Genomic DNA, 14,769 nt, shown 5'->3' with positions numbered 1-14,769 from the left:
TTAGGATAAGGAATATTCCTAAAAAATACTCACCCTAGGTAGCCTATATATAGACACTATCATTCTGAAAATGACACACACATTCAGAGATTCAGATCCTAGAAAATACACAAAAGTTTCTGCATTACTTTCATTAAACATTGGTTGGAATTGTTCTCTGATTTTTCTTTTAGTAAGAACTTAAAGCTTTTCGTGGAATTTCTGGATTTCTGGGTATATAGATGGTCTAAAGAGGCTGAACATTGCTGGTGGCTTGCTGTTTTGCTCACTTTTCTGCTTGTGCTGAAATCCTTGCTCCTTTTTTTTTTGTTCTTGATTTCCAGGTATGTTCATGAGCTCGAAGTGATAAAAATAGGCTTGTAATCTGCTGATTTAGAATTGGATTCACTATATTTATTTAGCTCAATGTTTTCTATGCTATTGATCTATATCACCTAGAATCTATAACTGCTTTAGTTTTTGCTTAAGTATTGTTGATACAGATGTTGGTATATTTGTATGGTTTAAACATTTAAGCTGATTTAGTTCATTCATAGGTGGTTTAACAATTTGCTATACATAGTAATTTTAATTATTTGAGACTTTGTCAAAGTTTGTTAAATATACATTCATATGTTTGGATTGTTAAGCATGACAGTATGTGTAGATCAAATGTTAGTCCATGAATGAATTTCAGAAAATTGATCTCCTGTTAATTGATAGCAACAACATGCTTATTAGAACCATTGTATATGTAATAGTATAATTAATGAGTAGTTTCATAATCCACGTTCATTAACAGTAACGCAATGATTTAAAGGTTTATCATATGGTTGTTTAGTGTTGCGATTTTCAGAATTTGCATAGTATGTTGTTGTGTGTGAAGTATAGTCAGATGGGCCTCATTAGAGCCTTAGCATTTGAATTATCATTGCCAAGCATTTTGGGTGGAGTTGGACCAAATGGGATCGCCTGGGTTGTGGCCTGTTTCGTTTGGCTCTTGCTATCTCCATTCTTTCATTTGGTCTCAATCTCGAACCCAGCCATCATCAGTGTGTGTTTTCTCTAAACAACCTCCTTCGAGTAATGCAGTGGGCCTAGATCTGTTGGCCCACTTGAAAAGAGGCGACCGTCTGCCTGGCTTCACTTCTGGGCTCGATCTTGGGCCCAGTTTTTCTTTCAATTAATTTTGGGTTTAAGCTCAAACCAGGATTTGCTTAAATAGTTAAAGACCCAGAATTCTTTTAAATTAATAAATACCTAGTATATTATCCAAAATATGCTTATAATTAATAGGGTTAAATTGAACTTTAGTTGTATTAAGCCTGAACATCCTTAATTTGCTTTGGTAGAATACATTTCTCTTCTTTAAATGAATCAAGGTGTGACATCCAATCACATAGCCTATGGCCCTCACATTAATAGTATAACTTAGATACTAAAAATAAATATTCGTAGTTTGCTTTAGGCGAGTTATTAAATAAATTATCATAGGTACGGGTACGGTTCCCGTGACGTAGTTGTGATTTGTAATTTTCAAATTCGGGTGCACATTTCATGTGACCCGACTTCAATTTCCAACATTGTTAAATAATAAAACGTGTCGTAAACCGCGGGTGCATTTCATGTAGCGTAATTTATGATGTGTTTTCAACAATCATGAATTTTCCTAAAAATATTAAGAGCAGTTAGAAAGTTTTTTTAAAAAAAATGCACGTAGGTTTAAAATGTGTAATAAATCAGATAATTAGGCCAATTATTAATAGTTAAGCGACCGTGCTAGAATCACGGAACCCGGGAATACCTAACACCTTCTCCCTGGATAATAGAATTCTTTATCTAGAATTTCTGGTTTTGCAGACTTTTAAATAAAATCGATTTTCCTCGATTTGGGATTTAAAATAAACCGGTGACTTGGGACACCCAAATAAACTATTCCAAGTGGCGACCCTAAAAATTAAATAAAATAATTCCATTTCGATTAATGTCACTTAAATTGGAAAGACTCCCTTATATACCTCCTCGAGTGGTAAAAAGGAGGTGTGACAATGCAGAATCAATAAAATCAAATTTATGGAAAAATAGGTAAAATCCTAATTTTAGGGAAATCAAATATTGACCGAAATATAACAAAAATCGGTCACACAGTAGAATATAGGATGAACATAGACATAATAACACTTAAAATCAGAGAATCGAACCTATTTTGGTTCGATTTAAAGAGATATGAAAACCCAAGTTTTAGGGTAAGTAAGAATCTCAAAGATAACACAAAGATTCATAGAGATTCATACCATAAAAGAACAAGAACGAACACAGACGGAAAAAGGTCAAGGAACTAAACCAGTTTTGGTTCGAAATTGAAGAGATCTGCTTGTCATGTTTAGGCAAGCAACTAGGTAATACCATAAATGAGTAACCAGTAGTGAGGGGAGGTAAATAAGGCAAGAGAATCCATGGTGGATTCCATTTTGGGGTCGGATTTAGAGGGGTTAAGAGAGATGGCAGCTAGGGTTCGTGAGAGATGAGAGATGAGAGAGTTCCAGGGTGGCGAGGTGGTGAAGAGTGACTTAGGGTTAGGGGGATTTGGTTAATTAAAAAGGGTAGGGGTAATATGGGTTGTTGATCCCAGAGATCAACGACCATGATTAGTTGGGGGTTCTAGGTCGGGTTAGTTTAGCCGGTTGGGCTGGAGGTTATTTGATTTGGGCTCAGGAACTATTGGGCTGGAGCTGGGTAGTTGAGGTCCTAAATTAATGAGGAATTTAGGGCTAAATTTTAAATACCCGATTTTAATCAAATAAATAATTTATAAAAGTGATAAATAAATAACAAAAATATCATTTGTCCCTAAAAATGATTAAAATAATTACCTAATATTATAACAATGTAAAAAATTATTTTTGCATAAATAATGTAATTATACATGTATATGGGTCATTATTGCAAAAATGTGCAATTAGCCTTAAAAATGCAAAATGTAATTTAAAAATGCATTGAAAATATTAAAACCTCATGTTGGTATAAATGATAATTTAAGATGATTAAATCATCATGAAATAATTTGGAGGATAATTATTGGATATTTATATATAATAAAATGCAGGAATAAATTGGTTTAAAGTCTTTAAAAATTATGAAAAATATTCGTTCATGCTTATAAATCAAATGATGATGCATATGCACTATTTTGAAGGTGTGTGTGTATATAAATAATATGAGGAAAAAATTGGGTATCAACGCTCCTCCTCCAAACGAGACAAGTGGTCCGCAACTTGGTTTTCACTACCTTTTCTATCTTGGGATGTCTATATCAACTTCTTTCAACAAGAGCACAATCAGCCGAGCTTTGGAGTCATTTTTGCTCATAAGATAACGAATAGCCGCATGATCCTTGTTGACAATGACTTTTGCACCCATCAAGTACGGGTGGAACTTCTCAATTGCAAACACAATAGCAAGAAGCTCTTTCTCCGTAACGGTATAGCTGACTTGGGCACTATTCATGGTATTACTAGCACAGTAGACCAGATGAAAATATTTGTTGATGTGTTTCCCCAAAACAGCCCCATCTGCTACGTCACTTGCATCACATATGAGTTCAAAAGGCACGCTCCAATTTGGGGCGGTGATGGTGGGAGTAGTTGTCAACTTGAGCTTCAACAATTCAAAATCTCTCATGCAATCATCATTAAAATGAAACTTAACATCCTTCTCAAGAAGCTTGCACAATGGGTTCACCACCTTAGAGAGGTTTTTGATGAAGCACCTGTAAAAACCCGTGTGGCCTAAGAAACTCCATACACCCTTCATCGAAGTTGGGGGTGGAAGCTCAGAAATCACCTCAATCTTTTCCTTGTCAACTTCAATTCCATTCCTTGAGATTTTGTGGCCAAGGACAATACCTTCCTCGATCATGAAATGGCATTTCTCCCAATTGAGAACTAAATTTGTTTCTTCACATCTAGCCAATATTTTGTCCAAATTTGCAAGACAGTCATTAATAGAATCTCCAAACACCGAGAAGTCGTCCATAAGAACTTCAAGGTAGTCCTCCACCATGTCCGCAAAAATAGCCATCATACACCTTTGAAAAGTCATCGGTGCATTACACAAATCAAATGTCACCCGCTTGAAAGAAAAAGTACCATAGGGACATGTAAAGGTTGTGTTCTCTTGATCTTCCGGAGCAATGAGAATTTGGTTGTAGTCCGAGTACCCATCAAGAAAGCAAAATAAAGCACGGCCAGCTAATTTATTGAGCATTTGATCGAAGAAAGGAAGTGGAAAGTGATCCTTCCTTTTGACTTTGTTGAGCTTGTGATAGTCCATACACACCCTTCAACTGGTCACTGTTCTAGTAGGAATCAAATCATTCTTATCATTGGTGACCACCGTCATGCCCCCTTCTTTTGGGACACATTGAACAGGAGAAGTCCACGAACTATCAAAGATGGGGTAGACAACCCCGGTATCCAACCACTTGATAATATCCTTCTTGACAACTTCTTGCACAGCCATATTGAGTCTCCTTTGATGTTCAATAGATGGTTTGGCGCCATCCTCCAACTTGATCTTATGTATAAAAAGGTAGGGCTTATCCCCCGAATATCCACCAAAATCTACCCAATAGCGTTCTTTATCTTTTGTTGCACCGCAATATGGAATCTACTCGCACGTTAGTCAAACAAGAGAAAAGAATAATTGGTAAAGTAGAATAAGGACCAAGAAATTCATACCGCAGATGTGGAGGCAATGGCTTCAATTCCAAGGTAGAAGGCTCTTCAATATAAGGCTTTGTAGGAGGAGTTGCCCTATTTTCAAGATCCAAGGACAATTTCTGGGGTGCATAGTTCTACGACCCCATTCCTTGCAAAGAGTTCACACATTCCGAAGCTATCCATCTCGTCATCATCAAAGTTGAGAAAGACGGCCTCCAACATATCACCAACATTGATTGTAGAACTTGTTTCATCAACAATAACATCGATCACCAAGTCCACAAAAGAACACACATCATTGCTATTTGGTTGCCGCATGGACTTGCACACATGGAATACCACTTTTTCATCACCAACCCAAAAAGTGAGTTCTCTAGCTTCAACATCACAAAGAGCCTTACCCGTAGCAAGGAAAGGTCTCCCAAGAATAATCGACACTTCATAATCAACCTCACAATCTAGATTGACAAAATCCATCGGAAGAATGAATTTATCAACACGAACCAAAACATCTTCGATCACTCCCAAAGGCCTCTTCATGGTACGATCGGCCATTTGCAATCTCATAGAGGTGGGTCTTGGTTGTGAAATTCCCAAAGTCTTGAAAATCGAATATGGCATCAAATTGATACTTGCACAAGATCACAAAGAGCTTTAGCAAACTCGACACTTTCAATTGTACAAGGAATCGTGAAAGCACAGGGATCCTCCAACTTAGGAGCCATTGAATCCACAATTGAACTCACTTGATGGGTGACTTTTATGGTCTCAAAATTCATTGACCGCTTCTTTGTCACAAGATCCTTCATAAGTTGTGCATAACCATGCATTTATTCTAAAGATTCAACTAATGGCACATTGATTGTGAGACTCTTCATCATTTGAATGAACTTCTTGAATTGATTCTAACCATTTTGCTTGTCAAGTCTTTGAGGGTATGGAGGTGGAGGCTTAGGCAATGATGCATTAACCTTTTGCACTACCAGCTCTGAATATCAATAATGTATTCCCTAGACGGGTTCACCTCCTCTTGAGTCTCTTCCACACTATCATCAATGTCAGTCCGAACTTCATCATTTGGTTGCACCATATTGTTCGAGATCTCATCTTCTTGCATCGCTTTATCATCATCAACAAGTTGCCTTCCACTTGAGGTGGGTGCATTCCCGCCTCTTCCACTTCTTATGATAACCGGCATGGCATGCCCCGTGTTGTTACCACCCTTTGGGTTTACCACCGTGTCACTTGGTAGTGTCCCCCTTAGGATGAGAATTTAAAGCTTGAAATATTTGACCCATATGAACTTCGAGGTTGCGGATCGATGTGTTGTGAGGCAAGTTGGGCATCCGAATCAGCATTCTTTTCCATCATTTGTTTGAACATATTTTCAATACACCCCATCTCATTGTTTGAAGAACTCGAACCATGGGAAGGATAAGGATGTGGGTTGCTTAGTTGTTGGTACATTGAAGGCCTTTAAAAACCCGACCCCCGGTTGCCTTGATTGTTACCTCCCCAATTTCCTTGATTGTTGTTGTTATGCCGATTCCTTTGATTGTTGTTTACACTACAATTTCCTTGATTGTTAGAATTCCATTTTCCTTGATTGTTTTGCGGTCGCCATTGTTGTTGGCTTTGGCCTTGGAAGTTGTTTCTTCGCCCTTGAAATTTTTTCCCATATTGCACTTCCTCTTCTTGTTCATTATGGGACTCATCTTGCTCAAATCCACTATCTTCTTGCACATAGTTCTCCACTCAATTTTGCAGTTGTGGACCCTTAGTCCTCCTCTTGTTCACCATCATGTTCACTCCTTCATAACATTGACTTGCTTCGGAGTTTGCACTTGATTTAGTTGGGCCTGTGCTAGTTGAGTCATGGTAGTTGTTAATTAGGCAATGGCTTACCCATGGTCTTGCAATTCTTTGTGAAGGTGGATCATATTCAGGTCACCTTGTGGAACATTGGCCCGGGATTGCCAAGCCGACTACCTTTCCTCCATCTCATCCAAAATCTCACACGCCTCCACATAAAGCGTAGTCATAAAGTTCTCACTGGCTAATTGATTCACTTCACATAGGTTGGTTGTGTTAATCTAACAATAGAAGGTTTGTTTAATCATGGTTTCCATCATATCGTTGATGGGACATTCCTTAACCATTATTCTATGGTGCTCCCATATCTCATGTAGTAGTTCATTCAGCTCTTGCTTGAATGCCAGGATCTCATCTCGAAGTGTAGCCATGTGTCGGGAAGAGAAGAACTTAGCAATGAACTTTTCCGCTAACTCATCCCAAGTGTGAATTGAATGGTTCGGCAATCGTTCCAACCAATCTAAAGCTTTCCCCCATAGAGAGAAGGGAAAAAGCCTTAGCCTCAATGTATCCTCGGAGACATTTGTTTGCTTGCTCCCCCAACAAGTGTCCACGAACCCCTCCAAATGTTTAAAAGAATTTTGTGTTGGAGCACCGGTGAAGAAACACTGTTGCTCAAGTAAAGTGAGCATCACATTGGTGATTTGGATGTTGCTTGCCCTATTGCACTAGTATAACCTTCATTGTGCAATATCTGGTGTAGAGCCGCTCGTGGTGGAGGTAGGGATGGAGCGGACACATTGTCATGAGGTACCCCGCCTCTCCGATTGGCTTGTGGCTCATGAGGTACCTCATGTACTTGCTCTTCATTCGCATCCAAATCCCCCAAAGGCAAATTTTCGAGCTCATTGTTCGCCATGGTTGTACCTAAGATTTCTCACACAAGTTAGTAACACAAAATGAAAAGAATACATTCCAAAAACAAATCCAAATATATAGCTAACACCATTTTAACTCCCCACCAATGGCGCCAAAACTTGATCCACGTCCAATCCGCACTCAATAGTTAGTGGAAACGGTCGTTGGAAGACTAATACACAACAAGAGTCGGGATCGATTTCCACATGGAGTTACTAGGGGTATTAGGGATATACACTTGACGAAAGCGAATGGAATAACCAAAATGCACTTCCACAAAAGGCTTTGATTTCTAATTCTAATTTTACTCTAGCAATTATAAGCTAAGAAAAGAAACTAGAAGCGAATGATTGTTTTTGTTATTTTTTCAAATAGTTAAAAAGCCTAGGGATTTGACCATAACCTAAGTGTTCGCCTAATGGGTTAAATAAGTTAATACTTGTTTTGTTGATTGGGGTGTCTTATAGATCTTAACTCTACATTACCCACTCAATACCTCTTGATCAAAGATTGATTTTTTCTAATTTGGCTTTCTCAAGTCCAAATGGGTATCAAACAAAATAGTTAGCTCAAGTTGGGTTCTCACTATCTCTAGTTTGAACCTTTTAACTAGGCTAATTAAACCCTCAATTAGCACAATTTCGTGTTAGCCAAGGTATCCTAGACTAGGTTACTCTTTCTCAAGTAGAGACCAAGTCAAAAAGGCATGAATCAATGTTTGCAACCATTAATTCTAAAATTGAAGCATAAACTAAGCTAAATAATCAACATACAATCATAAACAAACATTAAATTAAGTATCCATAAGGCTTACACACTAGGGTTGGGTAACAACCCTAGTAAAAATTTAGCTACTCATAGTGAGAATTGAAGAAAATAAAGAAGAAATGCTAATTAAACTCATAATCTAAGATTAAAATTATAAAATATAATGTTTAAACATTAAAATAGTCACAAACTCCATAAAATGGTAAAATGTAACGGCTACTATAGCTCAAAACTTCGAAACTTGACCAAAAAATGTGAAACTCGTTTATTTATAGTGGCCCAAAATTCGCTGACAAAAATGCCTCTCAGGAGGCTCTGCGGCTGCACAATTCCATGTGCGGTTCGCGGATTTCTTCAGTTGGCAAGATCTAGGATTCTGCAACTGAACAATTCTGAATTGCGACTGCTAAGCAACTTCTGCGGCCGCACAATTCTTGTGCGGTCCGCACTTCAACAAGGCTTCAGGTCTTGGTCTTTTTGCAGACTCTCTGAACTTTGAATCATTTGTCAGTGTAGACCTTGTTCTGCAGCCGCGCAATTCTTGTGCGGTCCACACATTGGCCAAATTCTTGCTTGGCTATTTCACTTGATCTGCAGCTGTAGATGGAATTCTGCGGTCCACACTTTCTTCTGCGGCCGCAAAAGGTTTCTGCGGACCGCCCTTCTTTAGTTTTGCGCCCTTTCTTGCCTTGTGATTTGGAACACTCATTTTTGAGTTGGATTTCAATATGGAAGACCAAACTTCCAACATTCCTGCAATTTGCACACTTTCATTAGTTTCGGAAACATAAATCAATACTTTCAGACTAAAATAAAGCAAAAAGGGTGCTAATAAGTAGTCAAAATCCACTTATCAGCCACCCATATCCAATATCAAGGTTAGTTAATATATTGCATCAAGAGGAAAATAGGAGCTAAACTCGAATAAGTGCCAATCAAATTGAACAATTAATTTCTGCTTGCTAAATCCAACCAAATACTATTTAACATTATTTGCCTAATAATTTCTACAGTACAGTCAATCCTCTCTATAGCAGCCTCGTTTGTTCTGATATTTTTTAGCTTTTATAATGAATGGATGTTATACACCTATAACAGCATTTGAATTTTAAATATTTTTGGCCATTATAGATAAAAATTATCCAAAAATCAACTATTTTTCTTTTTCCAATGTTTTATATAAAAGATAAGAAATTATTCAAATTTAAAATCTCAAAATATATGCATATTTCAATTATTAAATATTGAAGAAAGCTAACATTATTAATATATTCTTTACTAAACTTATAAGGATTTAAACTCCAAGGCACACATTTTAAAGCTACTTAGGAAAATAAATTCTTTCAAGATTAATGGAAGAACTTTGTAATTGTAGCTTGTTATATAGATTTCATTATCTTACGGCGATATAATACTTGAATTGCTAAAGATTTTTATCTATCCGGACTTAACAAAACCGTCAAACTCTAATTCGATGTCAAATACGCAAAAGTCAAACTTGGTCAACTCTTCTAACTTAAGGCTTCAAACATGAAAATCATTCATCCAAACTAATTCTAAATCACCCGAAAACCGAAACCGACGATACACGCAAGTCATAATATATCATATGAAGCTACTCTAGACTTCAAACAACTGAACAGAATGCAAATGCTTAAAACGATTGGTTGGGTCGTTAAATAATTAAATCATTTATCTGATATTGAGCCCATTTGGATTGGGGAAAAAGAATTTAACATATTCTCTAGCTTCTCTCTAGCCGATGGAGAGAGACAGTTCTGGTGCAAATACTAACGGAGAACAAAATCCGAGCAAATCCTTTACCAAAAAGATGGCAGACAAGATATCCATGATGGACGCGATGCAATCATCAACACTGACAACTGAGGAAGCAGATATTCTCCACCGTAGTACACAAAAGCCAAAAACAAATAGGAGCATAGTAGATCACAAGGTAAGCTTCAAAGACAGAGTACTTGAAAATCAATCATTTGACCATATGGATTTTTATTATGACATGTTTAATAACCTATCTCTTAATGATGAGAACGATAGTCCCACCAATCACCCAAATTTCATACCCATCTACTCGACTGAAAAACAAAGACTTTACAAACCTTAGACAAAAGCCCTAATCAACAAACTCTTAGGTATAAGGATAGGTTATAATCTTCTTCGCACCAAAATACAAAAAAATGTGGAACACCTCTGACCTACTAAAACTTATAGACCATGGTAATGATTTTTATCTTATAATATTTTCTTCAGAAAACTTATACACTACTGTCCTAAATAATGGACCATGGTTTATTGGTTCACAGTTCCTCTCCATCAAGAAATGGACACTGAAATTTAATCCAAACACTATCCAGATTACTTTTTCTACTATATGGGTGCCTTCAAGAGTTGCCTATAGAATATTATGACATTTATATACCACAAAAATTGGACACAAAATTGGCACAGTTCTAAAAATCGACAGTTGCACGGCACACACAACTCGAGGAAGGTATGCCAGACTATGTATCTTAGCACCACTGGGCAAGCCTTGCCCAGGAATGTTATGATTGGTGAATACCTACAGGAAATACACTATGAGGATGTAAACCCTTTATGCATCTCATGCGGGTGCTTGGGCCACAGCCACTATCAATGCCCACAAACAAGAGTCGCCCAACCGATAGAGACGTCAACCTAACAAGCACAACCATCCCAAGACCAGTGAAAAATAGTCACTTACACAAACAAGAGGTACGCTACTAATAAAGCTCCAAAACTAGATGTAGATAGAAAATAAACTTTACATTGTGAACACGAAAAGGGACATCTCCTAAGTCCAAGGAAAAAATAAATGACTCCTCAGGCAACAAAAGGGCATTTACACTTCCCCAAAATAACAAGTTTGTCATCTTGAACGACCGTGTGTGCGAACTCCAAAACAAAAACCAAAAAAAATAACAATTCTGAAATATCAGAAAAAATATCTACTACACACTCCCTATTCTAATTTACTTCAATTTCAGTTCCAACGGAACACAAGTATCCTAAGAAAAAAACCCATAAAAAGTAAAACACCTGCAATTACACAACCTGCAGGGGCCCTACCAAACGTCACCCCAAATGAACAGCCAACAAAATTCCAAGTGTCAAATCCACCCCCACCTCTATCCAATACCACTCACATCACATTTAATGGACTGACCCCTAACGTTCCGCCTACCCCTAAACTTAATCATACCACCCATACCTCTTCTATTGCCCCTAACCCAACCCCTTTGACCTAACACTAGACGCATGGTTACCATTCCCCTATTACCATATCCTTGAAGGAATGCCCTTCAGAAACACCTCACACTCACACTCAACCATCTCAATCGCCACCAAATACCAACACACTTAAAAATACTGAGGCAGTACCACAGCTACCGCAGGAACCACTGCTACTACCAACATCGGAACCACCACTATGGACGCTATCACAAGGAAAAAGAAGACTATCAACCCAAAACCCATCCACAATAACTAGCTATTACTTCCAAACGACGATTATCCTCGTCCCCACAATTATCAATCACCAACTCTACTACAATCAGATGAACAACTATATGTGTGGCCTTATAAACCAAAAGTGGACTACAACATACCACATTTAGCACGACAACAATGCCAATCACTCACATGCAAACCAGTGCTTGTCGACCCTTACACAATAACAGGCGGACCTGATACTAGAAATAACCTAAGGGCTAATCCAAATGATACAATAAGGCCTCTATACCAACGATCAAGCAATAGCAGTTCTACAGCCACTTTACATGCAGGAGATAGTAGCCTTGGATCTTTTCCAACAGATAGGATACCATAACGAACAACAACAGCAGGAACACAAACCATCTACTCAGAACTAGGAGGAGAATACATCCCTACAAGCCAACTGGTTGCTCTTGTCGCCAGAACAAGCTCTATCGGAGAACCTGGATATCAACGATTCCCTAACACTAATAGAGACATCATCCCCTTTAAATATGGAGGAGGCAATGGCTATGGTGCTCGAAACAGAACAACTGATGCCAAACATCCTAGATCAAATTCTCCGAAAATCACACTGCAGGAATTACTGTCCATGACCCTTATTGAAAACAAAGAAAAAAGGTGTTTCATCACTGTTCCAACAAATGTCCTGAGGATAGTAATGAACATCCACACCTACCCACTCTCAATCCTTCACAAATATGCTATCCTAATAATTCCAAACCTGGTAGTGGAGGACATTGTGATGGACCACCCATTTGCGTATGTCACTAGCTTCGGGAGGGAGTTCGAGGATTGTCAATGAGCCCCAGATGAAGATACTCCTTTGGAACTGTAGAGGGTGCAACAGCCCAGAGTTCAGGCAAAGTTTTAAGGATCTCATAGAATGGAACAAGCCCTCCATCGTATGCCTTACAGAGATACGCATGCAGGGCTACTATGACCTCATGGAATTTGTTAATTTCAATGATCTATTTGACCTTAGTACAGATGGATACTCTGGCGGTTCTGCCTTAATGTGGAAGCAGAAAGATCTTAATGCTGACCATATTGCCACCACTGACTAGGAAATCCACGTCAATATCCAAGTAAGAGGCACATCCCACATTTGGCTTTTATCTCTAGTTTACGCAAGCACAGATCTCGCTAACAGAAGCATATTATTGAATAACTTAGAAACCATTGCTAGAAACCATACTTTGCTTTGGCTTCTCTGTGGGGATTTTAATGAAGTAACATCGGCCTCCGAAAAGTTTGGAGGAAGGCCAATTAATAATACCAGGGCTAATACTTTTATACAATGCCTAAACAATCTTGATATGATTGACCTAGGGTTCAAGGGACCAGGTTCACGTGGTCAAATAAAAGGAAAATAAAGGGGCACCAAATTCTGGAAAGATTAGACCGCTTTCTTGCTAACCCGGAATGGGTAGGGATATACCCAAATGTGATTGTGTCTCATTTGCCACGTACGCACTCTAACCATTTTCCTGTACTCTTGAATCTAACAAAACCTATAGGAAAATCACATCACGTATTTCGCTTCGAAACAATGTGGTTAAGCCACCCTAACTTTAATGGTATTGTCAATCACCACTAGGAAAACAACATTAACTACAGGAATGTATTATCTTCCTTCACCAAACATGTTGAGTCTTGTAATAAGAGCACATTTGGAAAGAATCTTTAAAAAAAATCTTACAAAATAGAATACTAGGTATCCAAAATATACATCCTACTCACAAAAGAGACGTCCACTTAGACCTTGAGGAAAAGCTCATTTGCCAGTATAATGGCATCCTAAAAACGAAGAGGATTTCTGGAAACTAAAGTCCAGAGTCCAATAGCTAAATGATGGCAATGCGAATACAAAATTCTTCCACATTTCAGTCATTCAACGCAACAGAAAAAATAGAATTCTAGGGCTAAATGATTCGGTAGGTAACTGGACTTTCGACCTACAAAACATTAGAAGCATTATCTTAAAATAATTTACAGATATCTACACTACTGAATTATCCTTTTGTTCTAAACATATTGCCCATAACCTTAGCACTCTTAATATTCTCAGTGATAGTGATACAGAGTGCCTTAGTAGACACCTAAATACACTCGAAATTCACAAAGCTATTAATTCTTTTAATCCACTCAAGGCACCCGGCCCAGATGGTATTCACCCGATCTTTTTCCAAAAATATTGGGAAGACACATGTCCCTCGATCATCAACATCTGCTCATAAGCTTTCCAAACCTTCTCCATTGACCCGGAAATAAACAAGACTTATGTTTCCCTTATCCCTAAAATAAAAAACCCTCAATACATCACCTATTATCGACCCATCAGTCTTTGTAATACAATCTACAAGACAATCACAAAAACCATATTCAATAGGATACGACCTTTCCTTAAAAAGATTATCTGCCCTACTTAGTGCAATTTCCTCCCTGGTTGACGGGCTATTGATAATGCTATTATAGTTTAAGAAGCAATCCACTCTTTTAAAAAGACCTTCGATGGTAAAGGGAAAATGATGCTTAAATTGGACCTAGAAAAGGTGTTTGACTACCTGGAATGGTCATTCATTAGAAATTTCCTATATGCCTTAACCTTCCCTGCCAAACTGATTACCCTAATTATGAACTGCATCTCAACATCTTCTACTTCAGTAATAGCCAATGGCCAATCAACAGAGGTCTTTGCACCCTCTCGAGATATACACCAAGGGTACCCACTTTCACCCTACCTCTTTATCATCTGTATGTAATCAATTACTAGAAGCATTGACCATGCAGTAGACATTTGTCAATGAAAATGTATCAAACTTAGCCAAACAGGCCCGCCATTTCCCACCTACTATTCGCAGATGACCTCATACTATTCTCTGAGGCAAATGCATCTAGTGCTGCTTCGATCATGAATATATTCAACTCCATCACTCAACAATCCAACCAACGGATAAACTTCTCAAAATCAAATATTATCTTCTCCGGGAATGTAGATAGAAATACACAGAGCACTCTTTCCATAATGCTTTACATT

Source organism: Nicotiana tabacum, chromosome 11 (genome assembly GCF_000715075.1).
Source record: "Nicotiana tabacum cultivar K326 chromosome 11, ASM71507v2, whole genome shotgun sequence".
In the NCBI taxonomy this organism is placed as follows: domain Eukaryota; kingdom Viridiplantae; phylum Streptophyta; class Magnoliopsida; order Solanales; family Solanaceae; genus Nicotiana; species Nicotiana tabacum.
This window is presented reverse-complemented; position numbering follows the sequence as displayed.